Below are 19,127 nucleotides of genomic sequence, written 5' to 3' on the forward strand. Positions count from 1 at the left end.
CCGCTATTCGATCTATTTGTATATTAGGGTTTTATATATATAGATATGAGGCTCATTATATTTCTACTAGAGGTCCGGTGCACAAAATTTGTGCACAAGGGGATGTCCCTCAACCCGGCCTGCACCTGTTCCAAACTGGGACCCCTCAGGGGATGTCCGACCGCAGGAATCGGGCCTAAACCGGCAGTCGGAAATCCCTCTCACAATCTGGGACCACTGGCTCCTAATTGCTCATTACCTGCCTGCCTGATTTGCCCCAACCGCTTCTGCCTGCCAGCTTGATCGTCCCCTAACCGCTCCCCTGCTGGCCTGATCGCTCCCAACTGCCCACCCCTGCAGGCCTGATCACCCACAACTACCCTCCCCTGCAGGCCTGATCGCCCACAACTGCCCTCCCCTGCTGCGACCCACCTCTTCTGCGAGGACCTGCCTATTCCATGTGAGTTGGCTGAGACGCCGGCACCAGCCTCCTCCATGTCGCACAGAGCCTCGAGATTCCCCAGGCCTCACTGCATGGAGTGGCCACCAGGCCCCGCCTCTACTGTGTGTGCAGCCATCTTGTGGCAGCCATCTTGTGATGACGTCACTCGAGGGTGTCGCCCTAGGGTGTGACTCCACCTAAGCTTTTATTATACAGGATTGGATAGCATTAGTCTAGATCGTATTGTTTCAGAAAGCCATTCAATCAAGCTACATATGTGCCTCTAAGTCTTGTTTTATGACAAGGGCTCAGTCTTCTTAAAAGGCTTCCTCCCGTAGCTCTACTGTCCAACAAAGCAGAGGTGTGCTGGTCCATAGTGCCCCTGGTCCCCACCCCTCACCCAAATGGCTAGTGGCTCAGAGAGCTTGCTGGTCTCTCATTACCTTCCTCTTTTTTAAGATTCATTTAGAGAATTAAGGGTTCAATTATTATTGGTATAAAGTTTCTCTATGGAGATAAATGAAGTTTAGTGGTACTGGAAGCCAAAATATTCCTGTGATCATATATTCCTAACTAGTATGAGGATTTTAATCTTCACTTTTAATTACAGTACTTTCTCTTCATAAACAAGCTGGCATTTGATCCCCTTTTTATTTTGAGATAACTACAAACAGAACATTTTTTTTTCTACATGAGGATAAGTTAGATGTGATTTTTAAAATATCAGTACTGCCTGTTTTCAGCACCAAGTAAAGCTGAATTCCCTCTTTGATTAGCATCTGTAGCTTCTGAATAATTTTTTCTTAGACAGAAGGTCTCTCCAGGAGCCAGGACAGCAGCAGCCATGCTGCTGTGCACACGGCTAGGGTATATGCGAGCATCCTGTACAGACTATGCTGTATGCAACTGTGACTCCTGGGCGATGGAGCAGAGAGGGGACACACTGCAGCCAGAACCATAACCAGGCTTGTCTCACCAGTCTTCTTGGGAACCAGTCAAAATTAGTCTATAAAGAGGAAATGAGTGGCAAGGCAATGCCATATAGAAAGAACTTGAACCCAATCAAAAGAGCTCTGCATGGCACAGGGTACAATGAAGAGCTATTGAAACATGAAAATTGAACTGGAGCATGTGGTGTTCCCTGGGGGCAGGATGCAAAGGTGGCTTCCTGGGTTCTTGTCCAGGTGCATTTGAAGAATGAAGCCACGGACAAGAAAGAGATGGTACAGGGAAAGGTGGACACTTATTGAGAAACAAGCACAGACTCCCACGTGGGAAGGGGAAGAGAGTCCCACCAAGTCCCTCTTTTCTAAGGTTTATAAAGGCTGCAGTTCTTTGTGTCCTAATATCCCCTCTGATTGTTCACTATAGCGGCTTCTGAGCTCAAATCTCATGAGAGGTTTCCTTCTTCTTCTCCCTTTTGTTTTTCTATTCTCTTGGGCCTTCCTCTTCCCTCTCTGAATGAGTGGTTTCCTTTCCTTTATTCTGTGAATGTATACCTTCTGCAGCTCCCTTATTCCGTGAATGTATGCCTTTGGGCAGCTCCCAGCTTTGCAGCCCTGTGGTCTTCCCCATGCACACCCTAATTCCTAAAATTTCCTAAACCTGCCTATTTTACCCCTAAAACTCCTTTCACTATGAATTGTTTATGGGCACAGAAACGTTAATAGGTCAAAATTTCACTAATTCAGGGCAAATGTCACGAAAATACTTGGTGGAACAAGGCACTTTTAATAAGACTGGTGTCTATTGAATGGTATGAGTTGAGGCACACACACATATACCCAAGATCAAAGCAAGGCTAAAGTCTGGACCGGGCAAGGTGGAGGTCAGGCACATGCAATGAAAATGAGGCAGAATGATTATCTGTCAGGAAATAAGTGGTCCAGTAAACAGGATTATACCAGTAAAGAGGACGATAAAAAGGTGACCCACCATCCAGAACAGAAAAGTCAATAATCAATAAACCAAACAAATACAAAGAACTTTTATAAGAGCTGCTGTGACAATTAAGGATGGGATATTTCATTTAAAATTCCAAGGAAATTTTCAAGTAACTAAAACTGAAGGGGAAGACAAAGAAAATTACCAAAGAGATGTGAGGCACGATTATGAAGGGAGAATCTTAACAACCTAAGTTGTTGTAGAGGCAGAGTGAAGTGTCGGCACATGAAGGGAGGGGAGGGCACTGAGGAAACCAGAAACAGGGCTGAAGTGACAAGTGGGGACTAAGAAGGCAGATACCGAGGCTTAGAGCCGTGACCTGCAATGGTTTCTCAGTGCCCCACAACTTGGCAGTGGTTTTTTATTTCCCTGGATGAAAAGCATTTGAGATCCGGGGGTGGGATGGGGTGGGGTGCTATCTTTTTTGGCTTGCATGTTTTCTTCTTTAAATGAAAATACTCCAGGCGCTCAGGCACTTACTGACACCACTCCCTGTCATGCTTCAGCTCAGGAAGGGGACCTAAGATTCCGTGGACTTGTCCTGCTGCTCAGGGGTCAGTGATGGGCATGGAGAAAATCAACAAGTTACAGACAGAGCAGGTGTGTCTGACATAAAACCAAATGGACAGCAGAACCACAGTTGAAAGATTATCTTTCTATCACAGACCCTTAGGCTGGGATGAACAACAAAAAAAGAATAAAATAGTTTTGTTTTCAAACTTGGCACCTTCTTAAGGGAGCAATATGTCAAAGGAAACACAGAAATTGAGTCATCAAAATGGCATTTGATGCTATAACCAAATGTATCATCACGTGATAAAGCTGGAGGAGACTTTAATGATCATCTCTTTAGAGTAAAGGAGTAACTCAGATGGCTTAAGCAACAGGCTAAGGACCCAGAATCAAGTTTGTGTATTACATCTGATTCACTTGGAGGCCTTCTTAAAACACAGATTTCTGTGCCTACCCTCAGAATTTCTGATTTGGTAGTTCTAGGAAGGGGTAAAAAAAGTACATTTCTAACAAATTTCAGTGGATGTTAATGGTATTGCTCTAGGGACCCGACTTTAAGAATTACAAATCCAGCCAGTAAGATAGTAAAGGCTATGATCCAAATTTATGTATTTATGTATTCTAGATAAAGTTTGTAATTGTTCCAAACTTGAGAAACAAAGATTATTTAGTTCAGAAAAGTTTGTTTCATCCAGGGGCATTCTGGGTGAGTTTCTTTGACAAAACTCAATACTCCGCCATGTCCAAAGGAACATTAAGAAAACGAATGCCTGTCAGGATCACTCAGAGTGCTTGTTGCCTCTCCTCTTGGTGATATAACACTCATCGCACTCCATTCCTGCAATTTCAGGGCTGCCATTAGAATAATGTGGATTACACTTCGGCAAGACCCTATCTAGATGTTACTTTCGAATATGTCACTAACTGGAAATGGAATCTGCTATGAGAAATGATGGGGAATGCTGCCAGTCTGCAGAAAATAGATACCTGCCTTAGCCAGACACAAAGAAAGATAACCCTGGGTATAGATTAAGTCTGCAATACACACAAATTCTTGATTCTGTCGGGTTCATTAGAGACAGTAAATCCACAGAGATGTGAAGCAGAAGTGATTATGAACATTTATCTTCTATTGAAGCCATGGTGCCTATGAATATTTACCCTTTGCACTATGTTAAGGCTTTAGACAGAGCAGTATGAAAATTATTCTCCTGAATGTTATTTGAAATATATGGTCAAAGTTTCCCAACACGAGGTCTAGGACAGGTGGTGTGATTATTATCACCGTCATTAAAAATGTATGTGCCTATTTTCATGTGGCAAGATGACAGGTGATATACAAAACAAGGTATGCCCATATCCATGCCCTTGAGGATCTCTATTATAAGGACAAAGACAAGCACTGATTTACAGACAATAACTGAATAAAGCCACTTAAAAAAGATTTACTTTTGCAAAGAGTGTAAGTGAAAAAAATAGCTATTTTGTGAAGCAATGAGTTGGAGAGATCAATTTCTCCACTGGGCAGTTAGCTGATATTTGATTAGTTTATAATAACACAGGTACTGTCTGCCCTTCCTCTTCTTTTTTCAGTTAGCCTGCCGAGGGAAGGAAATGAAATGTTCAGCAAAGTCATATATACATAAATTATTGTCAATTTACTCTTGGAAATATTATTCTAGATTTGATCTAAAAACTGGTTTGACCAGGAAATTATTTGGCTTCTTTTGAGATTCTACCTGAAAGAAAGCCTGACCAAGAAAGAACACACAGTATTAGAACTCCATGGGGTTGAGTCTGAGAAGACATATGATTATCAATATCTGCTGACAACTCCTAATCTAACTCAGTTGCCTCTAAAGTAAATCGAGCCACCTGCTGGCAACCTTACAGACCGCTGCACCATGCTTTTATTCTGGCAGAGAGTCTCATCTTAGTAAAACTGATTTAGAAGTAGACCTTAACTGCTTTAGGTTTGGCCTAGACCAGTGGTTCTCAACCTTCTGGCCCTTTAAATACAGTTCCTCATGTTGTGACCCAAAATTATTATTTTCGTTGCTACTTCATAACTGTAATGTTGCTACTGTTATGAATCATAATATAAATATCTGATATGCAGGATGGTCTTAGGGCGACCCTTGTGAAAGGGTCGTTCGACTGCCAAAGGGGTGGCAACCCACAGGTTAAGAACCGCTGGCCTAGACAGTAAGAGCACCTGTTAGGAATCGGCCAGTGGGCATTGGCCTGCAAACTGTAAACTCTCTAATGCTGAGGCATAGTTTACCTATTTGCCTTGTTTGCAATCCAGAAAACTCAATGGAGTCAGCTCTAGAAAATGGTCAGTCTGCTCACCCTTCTTATAAGTTGGACCTTACACTAAAAAGGTGTTCCATGTTATAACTTCTGGTTAACCCTATGTCCTTTCTTGGTAAGAATTCTTACAGTGATAGCCTAGTTCTACCTTCATCAATGATTTCAACATTACTTAGAACAAGAAAAAAGAACCCCCTCCTCTCTTTCCAATTCTATTGGAGCTTGTGATTTTCCAGACAAAAACACCATCACAGACACTACCACTGCCACTTTCGGCTCTTCCTTCTCTGGCTCCTCTTCTTTAGCCTTTGCACTTATCACTTAGTCTCATACAGCTATTTCACAAATTGATTAGATAGCTATAACTTGCAGTGGTACCTTAGAGGTAGACCACACTCACATCAGTGTGTGTAGATCAAACTGTATAAGTTTAATAGTGTTATCCCAGGTCATGATGCTTCTTTTCCTGATGTATTAGTCAGAGTTATCTAGAGAATAGAAGCAATAGAAGCAAATATGGGTGTGTGTGTGTGTGATTTATTAAGGCTAAGAAACCCCATGATCATTTGCAGTCTGCTAGATGGAGACCAAGGAAAGCCAGTGGTGTAATTCCATTTCAAAGGCCAGAGAACCAGAGATGCAGATGGTGTGAATTGCCGTCCAAGGGCAGAATATCGATGTCTGCAGCCAGGCAGAAAGCAAATAGAAGCAAACTCTTCCTTCCTCCACCTATTTGTTTCAGTCAGGCCCTTAACAGATGCCCCCAAATTAGGGAGAATAATCCACTTTACACAGTCCACTAATTCAAATGCTAAAGTGGTATATATACACCCAAATAGGCACACCCAGAAATAATGTTTCATCTGGGTATCCATTGGCCTGGTCAAATTCACATATAAAATTAACCATTATACTTGATTAGCTCCTTTCTTAATCTGGGTATGCAAAACTGTAGACTCTACCCAGAAATTTATGCTAACTTCCCTTTGAAAGTAGTTTATTGAACTGAATACCTACCACAGTTTTGTTTTGTTTTGTTTTGTTTTGTTTTGTTTTGTTTTTTGTGGGCTAGAACTGTTATGAATAAATTTGGAGATAGAAATATAAATTTTAGAAGTAAACGAGATTTTGGAGTTAACAATTTTTAAGGCTTCATTTTACAAAACCAGAGAGAAGAAGTCCCATGGCCAAAGTCTGAGAAACTAATCAGTGAAGAAGTGATAATAGACTAGCAGACTCCCTCGCTGATTTTGCTTTCCATCTCAGGGGTCAGATCAGTCATGACTAATCTATATAAAGGCATAAATTGAGCAACTTCTATTTCTAAGACAAGACAATCAGACACCCAAGAAAGTTCAATATTCTCTATAATTAAAATTTGTCCTCTAAATCAGCAGACATAACTGACATAAGAGATAATCAGCTAAAACTACTGCAGTGAAAATTTCTGAAGTTTTATTATTAAGACTATTCAAAGTATTTTTTAATGATGCCAAGTGTTTTTCAGACAGTAGAAAATTCTGTTTGTTCCATCACTGCCTTTATTCTTGAAGCATTAGTGTTATTAAATACAACATCTACATCTGCTCAGAACAGGTTGTTTGCTTTTCAGATAACTTTGATAGAAACAGATATTTGATGAATTAGTAAAATGTTTGACCTTGAGAAATGGATCAAAATATCTGGTTCTTTGTTTCTTTACTTTGATGCCTCAGTAATTTCTTAAAGCTGGATTTTACAATCCCCTTAGCAAATTGGTTTTGTGACATTGTTTTTCTTTGTATATAATATATTACTTGGTTCTTGACAAAACTGTTGGAAAAGGAAAGTCTGAGTAACCATTATCCTCTGTAATCATGATAGATGCCCGGAGGGCATTTAGGGTCCTTTAATTGAAAGCAAGTTATGTAAAACCATTTATGTGTGATAAAAATTTATAACAATAAAGAATCAGACACAACTGCACAGTTGAAGTTAACTTCTGAGGCTTTACAAGATGTTCTTCGGTCTGTATCTTCTCCTTCTTTGTCCAGGAAATTTATTTTCCAGACAATTACCTCTATGGGGAACACCCAGGGCTGGAGGGAACAATTTTACAGAATCTTCCTGTTATTGAGTCAGCACTGCTTGCTATTAAATAACAGGTGGCAGGCTGTGATTTATATGGGGAAGTCACACTGTGCAGTCATCCCATGGAGGCTCTGGCCCTCAGGAAAGAAGGGCGAATCTGGTACATCAATTACCTAAAACTAATGTATCTTGCTTCTTTTCTTAGTCTACATGTGCTTACCTATTAAGCTATAAAAAATACAATCCTAGAGCCAAGATACAAATCACAAATGTACAATCACTCTACACACACATAAGATCTTCAGTCCTTTCATCACCTTTGCTTGCTCATCACACATCTGGAACAGAAAGAGATCACCTATGCTGCCCTTTCCCACAAGAGTTGCTTGCCATTCATAAGTGATGTTTGTGGCAATGAGCCACAAGGAATTTGGGTCAAATGCTTTAATTGAGCGGACAATTCCCAAACATTTATTTAAAGAATAAGTATGGCTGTTTGAGATTTATTTTTGGTTTTGGTTTTATTTGGTATTAATTTTTATTTGGCATTTGGTATTCTTTTGGGATGTGTTCCATGTTTTCTGTCATTGTGTCAGCTCATCAGTGCTTTGGGTATTATAAGCATAGGCTCAATAGCTAATTGTCTTACCAGTCAGATACTACCTTAATCAGGGAGCTTTGGGAATTATGTGTGAGTACTTGTTTTGCTTTTGGAGGATGGCATAGGAATTTGTGGAGTGAAGGTCAGGAACACAATTCATACAACAATTATGCACAAGGAAAATCATTCCCCACGAATGCCTAGAATGCTGCTGTTGAGAAATAATACCCGAGGAACGACCCCTCCAAGGAAAGAAAAAACAATTTACTTCTGGCCCTCATATTACTAGCAGCGCATTTCACTGCTATGGTCTGAGGATCCATCCTATCCTATATTGGAAACCCTTGTCTTAGGGCAAAGTAAAATAAAACAAAACCAATTCATTAGTGGATTCCTAAGAGATTTTATTGGCCACCAGATATACTCCAAGCCATAGGAGTCAAAAAAATACCCCAGTCCAAATATAAAGAGAATTTTCTAAAACTTAAAGCAAGTTCAAGTATATGACTTTTTGGGACTCCTTTCTCCAATTTCATGTTGTGTCTCCCAATATGACTTGACAACAATGAGGAATTATGAGGGAACATTACCAGGAAAGCTTGCAGGCTACATTCTTTGTCCAAAGAAGCTGTCGCCTCCTTTGTGTGGCTAGATGTTGACATTGGATGACCACCAGCATCCATTAATAAAAAAGTAACAGGATGCTATTAGATATTTTACAGATGCATTGTTGTTCAGATGTATTATAAAGTTATAGACATTCCCTATGAAGAAATGAACAAAGGGGAGCAGATTTGAAGTCTGCTGTTCAAGTTAAATGCTTTCCAGTAATATGCAATAACTACAAACATTAATATTGAAATCAGCATTCACTAATTGCCGCACCTCGAGGTCCAGCATGTATAATATCTGTCCCTTGTCCATACCCCTGCACTGTCTTTGAACTCTAGGTTCAGTCTCCTGGCTGTAGTCTGGCCATTTTTCTTTTTACCTTTAGTCTAGGAGACCCATTTCAGAAATTTCAGATGGGATTAACCAAGAAACCAAAGGCATAGATTTCAGAGTCTAAGAAGCCAAATATCAGGTCTTTACTGACCCAGTGTTTAGGCACAGGGAACCCCGTCCATTTTCTCAATATTTCTAAGGAAGCCAATATCTAACGTAACGAAAGATCCTGTTCTCTCAATATCATTCATGGCAATTTGTTCTATTCCCAATAGCAGAGCTGCTGCAACACCAAATCCTAGAGAACATCCTTGTCTTTCTGAATTTTAAATGGGAAGGCTCCATCCCAAGTGAGTTTCCTTTATCCTGAGATTCAACTCATCCTCAACTGTGGGGATCTCAATTTCCCTTTTTGAATTTCCAAGTTCCAGAAAGTATTACATTAATCTTTATATATTTTGGTTTTATTAAAGTCAAAGATTTGCAATTCTAGGGAAAAGTGCATTTCAAAATACTTTTTATTACAACATGGTCAGCAATTAGTCAAGTTCACTTTAAAAATACGTCTGTTCATAAGCATGCAGCACCCTGTTTGGTGCTATTAGTGATGCTGAATGCAGTGCCATGTAGCTACTTCTATAGTACCCCTTCCAAAACTGTGACCCTTCATACAAAAGGCATGTGGCAGCCCTAACTTGTTTGGCTCAGTGGATAGAGCGTTGGCCTGCGGACTGAAGGGTCACAGGTTCGATTCTGGTCAAGTGCATGTACCTTGGTTGCAGGCACATCTCCAGTAGGGGGTGTGCAGGAAGCAGCTGATCAATGTTCCAAACTCTCTATCCCTCTCCCTTCCTCTCTGTAAAAAAACAATAAAATATACTTTTTTAAAAAAAGAAAAGGCATGCGGCTATTAGAACCTTACATTAAGTTTTTTCCCCTCTAAAATGTTTCTAACTTGCAGATGAGAGATGCAGCATAAATGATGTATATATTTGAAGTCTAACGTAAATTCTGACCCTTTTGATGTTAAATGTGAACTGCATTACTTGTTAAATTTTTTCCACCGTTTTCCAGTGATAGTTCCTATTGGGAAATGTGTGTACCAGGATCCTGTCCTGCAGCTGCCCCACACATGCTGGGCCTGCTTTTACTTTTGATGACATTTCAATTTTCTCTAATTTCAAATTTCTAGCTTTTCCCAAAAAAAGTAGATTCGAGCAGCTCCAAATGCGAAAGTGAATTTTGTAGACCACCTGTAAATGTAGGATGGACCAGCCCCCACATCTTAGAGGGGTAGAAAAGAAAATACTTTTTCTCATTGTAGGTCCAAGTTGACACAGGTTTCATTTCAACATAGACTTCCATCACCTGGGAAGGGGGGACAGAGCACAAAATTGCTTCATGAGGTCAATTAAATGACACATTATGGAGGAGAATGTAGGCCATTTTGAGTACTTCTGCTGTCATTTCATTGGTCAAAGTAAGACCATGCCTAACTTCCAGGGGTGTTGGCAAGTACAGCACTTACAGCACCATGCAAGCCCAGAAACGGAAGTACGAGAATGTTTGCAGAACCCCTGGTGGCCAACTCCTCACCAAACACGTCACCTCCCAAATCTGGCTCTTAGCAGCCGATGCCTGGAGACATTTCTGAGGGGAATTTCCTGGTTTCTTTTTCTGTCAAGTTCTATCACACAAGGAGGACAATAGTATCTACAAAACATATATATTAAGACTCTTTACTAAAACAGTATGAGTTTTAAGTACATGAGCTCAAAGAGTAAATGTCATGTTTACTCATGGTTCAATTTTTCATTGGTTCCCATTTATAGGCTAATGGCAATGAGAAAGAATATACAGAAATCTATTGAAGATTTTATGCTAACTAGAAAAAAAAATCTTTTTTTCAGGTTCTTTTCATATTCTTCCAGGAATCTTTTATATTCCAAACTCCTTATAATTATTCTCTGTAATCCGGTAGTTAGCAATCTCTCCAAGATCCCTCCCACCATCTGGTCCTGGTTTTCCTTATAATTTTTTATATCATCTACCTTTAGTGCATGGCCCAAGCTCAGCGCTGTCTCCCTGTCCTCCAAGTTGTTCCTCTGAGCTGTTTCAACATAGTGCCACTTCTTTTTTATGCTAAATACAGCATCTGGGAAAAAGAAATTAATTGTTGCAACTCTCCCATGGCAGCTGCAAAGGTTGTTAGAAGCTGCTCTCTGCTGCTCTAGCTCCAGGCGCTGCACTGGGTCTTATGTGCTTGTTTGACAGTCTCACAGCAGGAACCACCGTGGGGAGAGCAGGAAGGGAAATAACAAGGAGATTGGATGTCAAACGCCTTTCATACAAGATCTCATAAGAGTGTTACCTTCATGTTGAAGAATTTAAAAATTGGTCTGACCCAGACCTTTGACAACCTTAGAAAATGGTCCTCTCTCAATTAGTGTATCTCATCAATATAAGTTACAGAAATCACTTCTCCTGGGCTGGACTTTTAAACTCCCTTCCTAGTTTCCCCTTTGCCTCTCACCCAATGCATCCTGGTGATGATTATTAATTTGCTTAGCACTTGTAACAGGGTAAGTATTCAGATGTTAATTTTATGTTGTTCTCTCTACAACTAGAGATGAGGAATAATTAGAGGTAGATTGTATGTCCAACCCCCCAAAACCTCCTTGTTAAGCCTGGGCTGGTGGGTTAGCAATATGTGTCTGTGAAGCAGGGCTATAAGCAGAGATATGGGGAAATGCAGAGCACATCCCATCATATCCAGGCTTTTGTGAGAATAAGCGTATGAGGAGGGTGTGTGTGGTGGGTTAGTGCTTAGGGTGCGGCAAGCAGCACTGGCTCCATAAAGAAGCAGATTCATTAGCTCCAGTAAGATGGTTGGGGGTCAGAGTTGGAAGGTTTTTAGAGAGGCATGGAACGATGTCCCACTCCCACACTGTACACCAAATGACAAAAGGATCTGTCATAGAATAATCAAGGTGTCACACACTTCCAATAACCATAGTGTGGGAGGCACACTCACTTTGAAAGGACCACACAGGCACGAACAAGAACTGGAACAGTTGCTATGGACTAACGACTAGGAGCATTCTCCCCTTTCTGTAATTTTTACATGAATCTCAGGGATACTGTAACTGCACAGAAACTTTATTTTTTAAATACAGCATTTTCTCCTTTCTTTCCTTTTGATTCAAAAGGGCCTCATCTTGCCCACCCTTAGTGGTTAAGCATCATCCACTGGTTTGATTCCGGACCTGGTTGCAGACTTGATCTCCAGGAGGGGACGTGCAGGAGGCAGCTGATCAATGTTGATGTTTCTCTCTCATTGATGTTTCTATATCTTTCTCCCTCTCCCTCAGCTCTCTCTAAAGTCAATAAAAACATATATATATATATATATATATATTTTTTTTTTTTTAAATGGCCTAATCTAGCACCCTGACTCATCTCTTTTTTTTTCCCTTGTAGGATCACTTCCTTAAGCATTAAGACCTCAAGACAATGAAATTCTGATCAGCATCAAACAATCTTAGGAACAAAGTCTCAGGTCAGTTGACCGAAGAGACAGAGTTTCAGTCAAACTAGAGATAATATCTAGGCCTCCATTTTGTTTCAGCCCTAGACCCACAAAAACAGCAAAATCAGATAAAATGGCACCTCCACCCTAGAGCTTACCAATCAGTAAAGATCTTGACCCTAACTCCCCTAGTCACCATGGTTAATGGCTTTCCCCTGTATAAGCTATGGCCTGGAAGCCATCGGGAAACCAGGTTTTGACCTTAGCTCACCTGTGTCCAGTCTAGGGCCACTTACTAAAACACACACACACACACACACACACACACACACACACACACAAACTTAAAATCTGTGCAGCAAACTCCTGTTCATGTCTTATTGGACTTTGATGCACTCCGGCAAATGAACCCCTTTAATCCAGTAACAATACTCTCTCCACCAAAAGGATATATGGATACTTTCAAATGTTTCAAATGTTTCTGTCTCCTGAAAAATAGTCAGGTAGAGATCAAGTCTAATTTACCTGATTTTAGGTGAAGTTTTCCTCATTTGGCTATTACATGCCATTTACAGAATTACACTCTCCTGCTCAGAAACTCTCAGACTCAGGGTACTTGCTGTATTAAATCTAAGCCCTGTAGGGGTGTTCAGAGATCTCTAGAGTTGATTTCTACCTTAGCTATCAAAATTAATTTCCTCCTTCTTCCAAATGCTTATTCTCTGCTCTAGTCGGCCTCACATCTTTACTATAACCCTATTTAAAGGAATCTTAGAGACAGGACAGGGAGCCTTAGGGAATAAGGGGGTCCATGGGAAAGGAATACATATGTGAAGGTCAGAAATATCTCCAAGCCACCAAAATGCTTATCATACTCTTACAGAGGATACGAAAAAGTCACCAGATACTGGAAGAGGGAAACATATTTTCACAGGGGATAGAGGAAAGTTGCAAGATAAGGGGGAGAAATGGGGGGGGGACACCACATGGACTTTGGAGTTTGAAATCGATATGATGTAGCAGAGTGACTGATGAGGAAAACACGGGGTTCCTAAATTAAGGAAGGGCCCAATTAGAAAGGGTCAGGTTCAGACAAAGAACTGCAGCATTATATAAACTGGAGACAAAGGGACACAAGACAGATCTAGATTTTTTTATTTTACTTTTCCCATTAGAGAAAGAGAGAACAAGTTTTTGCTATTTGGGGACTACTCCTCAGAAAGAGTTTGTATATGCCTCCAAAAAACTTCCACATTTTTATTTAAAATCTTTTAGTCTGCGAGTTTATTCTTCAAACTTCGCGAGGACAAGGACCCACAGAAAAATCTGCACCCCGGACCCCACGTTTCACTATGGGCCACTATTTATTCGTCCCTTGAACTCTGATGGTTCTTTATTCTCAGGCAACTCCAGCACACAAAATAAACCACTTTATGCATACAGTCTAGAATTATTTATGGTACGTCATTTGGTTTGTGTTCTCAATGTGATTAAGAGTTTCTTGGAGCAAGAACCATGTCTTACAGTTCTGTTATTCTCCTGGTGTCTAGCAAGGAGATAAGCAAAAAATAAATACTTTTAGTTAATTAATTGCATTATCTGTACATCTTCTCATATAAAGCCATGTCTGGGTCTAGTATCTCATTCAGGGTGAAAACATGCCATTCAGAATTATAAACTGACAAAAAAAAAAAAAGAAATGTCGTGGTAGAGAAGTACAGCTAACTGATTGGCATTTTCATCTGCAGCACACAAGGTAACTGATTTGGTATGGACAGTGCCAGTTGCTGAACCTGGGTGGTGAACTCGATTATGCCTTTGCTGAGAGACAACTGAAGTCCAAAAAAATGGACCAGACGTTTAAATTACCTAACAATAAGACCTAAAGTATCAGGTCTTGAGCCTATATTTTCTCTCAGTGCTACCTTAGTAATTACTAATTCACCAGAAGTAAAGACTTGTAGATGTACCTAGAGATACTATAGAAAGGCAAAGACCAGAGGCAACACCAATAGATTATTTGGTCCCTTCTTTCATTTAGGAAAAGATAGTAGGTGTAGAAGTCTCCTTTGCATTGCAGATGTTAAACCAGAGAATTATTATTGTTTACTGACCTGGTGTTGATGTAGGATACCAAAGGCATCTGTAAAGTAGCAGAATACTAATACCTGGCGATGTCTGAAGCATGAGTAATCTTTCAAACATGCCCGAAAAGCAGAACCAGAAACCTGACCCTGTCTTTTAAAAGACAAAAGTATTTAAAACATGAAACCAAGTAATTATCATTGTCTTGATGGTGTCATTTAATCTTTATTAAAACACAGACCATAAGAATTCATATTGCTTTGAATCTGCTCTAGATGTAGCCACTGTACCAGAGAGATTGTGTGAGAAGCGCTGGCTTTCACAGGTCTCCCTTCTCTGCCAACATCTCTTGATATGAAAGGCATAAGACAAGAACAGCCATTGATTGGGGGATTGAAGCTCTCTCATAAAAGATGAGCATGTCGACAGAAATACCACCAGTTTCCTGACCTGCAGGACAAATATCCCTTGATCTCACTTGTGTCAAGGGTCTGAATGCCCACCCTCAGACAAGGACAGCTAATGTTACCTGCATTGCAAACCAGGCCTGTGGAAACGTGTGGGAAAAGGACAGACTAAGCCACGGAACAGCGGTGCCTCCCTCAGACACACGGAATGATGTCTAGCCAGGTTTCAAACGCCAAATGCACTACATTTCCCATTTTACTGTCTGACATTTACCAGAGGGAAAAAGATACATAAGTAATGAGGCAAAAGGGCAGGATGAGCTGGGTATGTGTTTTCCCATTACGTTAAGAAATGAGCCTAGTCAAAATTGCACTTAGAACTCAAAATTAAAAATGAATTAAATGAGTATGTTGCACATTTGTCAAGGCATCCACACAAAAAATTCAACCACCCTTAATGTACACACATGCGGTTGATATTTTTTTTTTTTATATTTTGCTCTAACAATATTACCCACTTGTTTTCACTCTATTGCGCTGCACATTATTTTAGGTTGGTGTATAAACACCAGCATCTGTCTGTCTTCTCCAGATATTTTCTTAATAAGAACAGCTGTTGTCATGATCAACTACTTAATATTTGCTAGGCACAGTGTTAGCACTGCACATGCGTTATTCTCTCATTTAATCGTTGTTAAACATCCTACACAATAAGTATTCTCACCATGATTTTATTAAGGTGAAGAAATCCATCGAGGTCGTGTAACACATGAAGTGGCAGAGTCAACTTGTGGAGCACAAAATCAAATCTTTCTCCCTTTTCAGCCTCCCCTTCCGCCCCTGCACAGGTTCTGCTCCCTCTGAGTTCTCAGTAAGACTGTGGCTTCCTGACTTCGCTTTCACACATGAACGAAACAACAGCAGAGCTTCATTAATGAAGCATCATTAATGTGGCTGACAGTGTACAAGTAGATAAACCTTCAGATCTGTCACTTGGCTCGGGAGTAACTCTCTCTCTCTCTCACACACACACACACACACACACACACACACACACACATTTGGTTGGCCCTAATCATGCAGAATATGATTCCTGATCATGCACAATGATTTGAACCAGATTTTTATTTATTTATTTTTTATTTTTGCAGGTGGGCAGTCACCTGTTTATGACATCCAAGAGGGAATATGCAACCCAAAGTGCATGAGATTCTGACCGAAAATCTATGAATATTGTTCGGGTTTGAATAGATCTTGTATTTTCTGGCTTTTTGAGTTCCAAACACTAACTGTCCTTTTGGGATTTCCTTGTCCTCAGGGGCTTGGTGTGGCGAGGACTAGTGCAGGTTGTCAGGGGTTTAATAAGGAAAACCGCTATTTACAGTTGAAAGGCACCTCTGTAGTCTGGCATGGCTCCAAGAACTTACACTTTCTTACTGCTGCGTCACATATAAAAAAAGAAAAAGAAATAAACTCTCCCAGCACCTGTATAAGGTACTTAAAATGTCATTACCACCTGTAATTACATAGAGAATCTAATCACCACAGTTAAGGAATCAGGTTGGTAGGAACAATTTATACCATGTTGACCATGTTGGCTATAAAACTATAATTGGAGAAGCACAGATAGCTTGGGTGATTGTGTGCCTCATGCATAAAGCTCTGAAGCACAATTATAAATATAAAAAAATAACCAGGAATAAATGAATTTCACTGAAGTAATGGCATTTTACATAGTTGAGTGTTTCTTCAGCTTTAAAAAATAGGAGAAAATTATCCTCAAATCAAAAAAACAAACAAACATATGACATAATATAACATATTGGAATAAACAATGAAGAAATATAAAAACCTTTTCATAGAGATGTATTATATTTTCATGTTCACTATGCAGTTTGGACTCATGTTGCATAACAAAATGGAAGAATCTCCCGCATACAGTGAGAGGTTTCTAGGGAAAGAAATGGTGGTTGGATCCATTAAATATTGGGATCAGTGAAACAGACAGAGCCTCCCAAACCTCTTGTAACATTCATCATTGCAGTTACATGAGTTACACTAAATTATGATTCTTTCTCTTATAGATGGAGGGGTGATAAATGCAGAACTGTCTGCCAGCTTATTACACGGTCAGTAGCAGTGAAAGGAATGGAAAATGACAGGAATAAATAACATAATCTGATCAGTAAGTGGCATATAAAGACTTCTGAAGCTCTGCTTTGTATGACAATCTCCGGTCTCCTGGGAGCCACCTTGAAAAGATAGACTGTTTTCGGAGATAAGTTCAATTGCGTGAAGGACAGGAAGCATCACTTTCCATACAGGGGCTAGGTTTTTCTATCCTGCTTGCCATCTGAAGCAAATGGGCTCTGTATCATGGATCCTTGATATAAACTATATTACCATGACACCTGGAAAAAATAGACAAGTGTTCTAACTGAGCTATAACTTCTTCATGCAGAGAGTTAGTGACTATTTTCTTTTTCAAATATCTACAAATATTCACAAGTCTATAGGCAATAGATACATAAATAGCCTTTGCTGAATTTTTATAAATGCATTGTATGAGAATATACATAACTGTACATCTTGTCTTGTGAAGAGTTCCTGGACCAGACACAACCATTAATCTGACTTTTCATACTAAAATCACACTGCTCAAATTCAATGCCTGTTGACTCATTCTCATAAGCTTCTTGAAGCCCTTGCTTATTTCTCCTGTTGTATCCTTCACATTGTCACCACTGGTGAGACTTGCTCTCTTCACACTCTCCTCTCTTCCTGTCATGACACAATTTTCTCATAGTTCTGTCTCTAAACCATTGTTTTCAGTCTTCTTTGCTGACTCCTCTATACTTCACTCTCTTCTCAAATCTCCCTGGCCAACTTTATATACCTCTAGGTTTTAACCACTATGTACATACCATGTATGAGTTTTTTAATATATCTCTTCAGCTCAGTCTCATCTCATGCTCAAAAAATATTTGTAGCTGCTTGCTAGGCAGGTCCTCCAGATTTTCTAAATCCAGATACAAAACAGTCAACACTGAATTAATTGTATTTTTGGGTTTTTTTTTGTCCCATATTATAGCTTCATCTTAATTCAAATTTCGATTCTTTACATCAATATTTATACAAAACTATAAGCCAGATTCCACCTTGTCCCATCCTCTTTTGATCTGTTTCTGAAATCTGCATTGCTTCTTTCTCTACATCCCATTGCAATTGCCTGGGTTCAGCACGCCAGTATTCCCCTAAAGATTCCTGTGATATCATCATTAATCTTCCTGCTTCCCATTTTGGATCACCATCTCACTTTATTCATTAGCAATTATAAATCTGATCATGTCACTTTCCTACCTAAAACCCTTGCCTCAACCTGTGGGTCACGAACAATGAAAATACATCCTGCATATCAGATATTTACATTACGATTCACAGCCATAGCAAAAGTACAGGTATGAAGTAGCAACAAAAATAATTTTATGGTTGGGGGTCACCACACATGAGGAACTGTATTAAAGGGTTGCGGCATTAGGAAGGTTGAGAACCACTGCAGAGGCTTTCCATCTTGTACAATGAGAAATGCAAACTGATAATTATGGCTCAGTGATTTCTTCCATGCCTTTTCCCCTCCGCAATCTTCTATCTCTCCATAAGTCACATGCTGCATTTTACCAGCGATGTACATGCTTTTTCTCAAATGTAAAAAAATGTTTTATTTCTTATCTGCTTGGGAAACTCATCTCTATTCTTTTTTAAAATATATATTTTTTATTGATTTCAGAGAGGAAGGGAAAGAGAGAGAGAGATAGAAACATCAATGATGAGAGAGAATCATTGATCAGCTGCCTCCTGCATGTGTCCTCACTGGGGATGCAACCTGGGCATGTGCCCTGATTTGGAATCAAATTATGACCTCCTGGTTCATAGACCAACTGCTCAACCACTGAACTATGCCTGCCAGGCCTCATTTCTATTCTTTAAAATTTGGAACAAATATTACTTCTCTAAAAAACAATTGATTTCTTTTGTTCAAACCTGAATGTGTTCCTCTGTGCTTCCACAGAACTGCCTGCAGACATCTGTTATGGAACTTATCACATCATTTTCAGGTTATTTATTTATCAACTAGAGGCCCAGTGCACACATCTGTGCACTGGTGGGGTCCCTCAGCCTAGCCTGCATCCTCCTCTCACAATTCGGGATGTTTGAAGGCCAGTTAGGCCCGAAACCCACAGTCTGACATCCCCAAAGGGATGTAGTAGTGCATGAAGTGGCAGGCGGCCAGGGAGGAGT

Source organism: Myotis yumanensis, unplaced genomic scaffold (genome assembly GCF_028538775.1).
Source record: "Myotis yumanensis isolate MYYU_CA2020_CCGP unplaced genomic scaffold, mMyoYum1.0.hap1 SCAF_8, whole genome shotgun sequence".
NCBI classification, from domain to species: Eukaryota; Metazoa; Chordata; class Mammalia; order Chiroptera; family Vespertilionidae; genus Myotis; species Myotis yumanensis.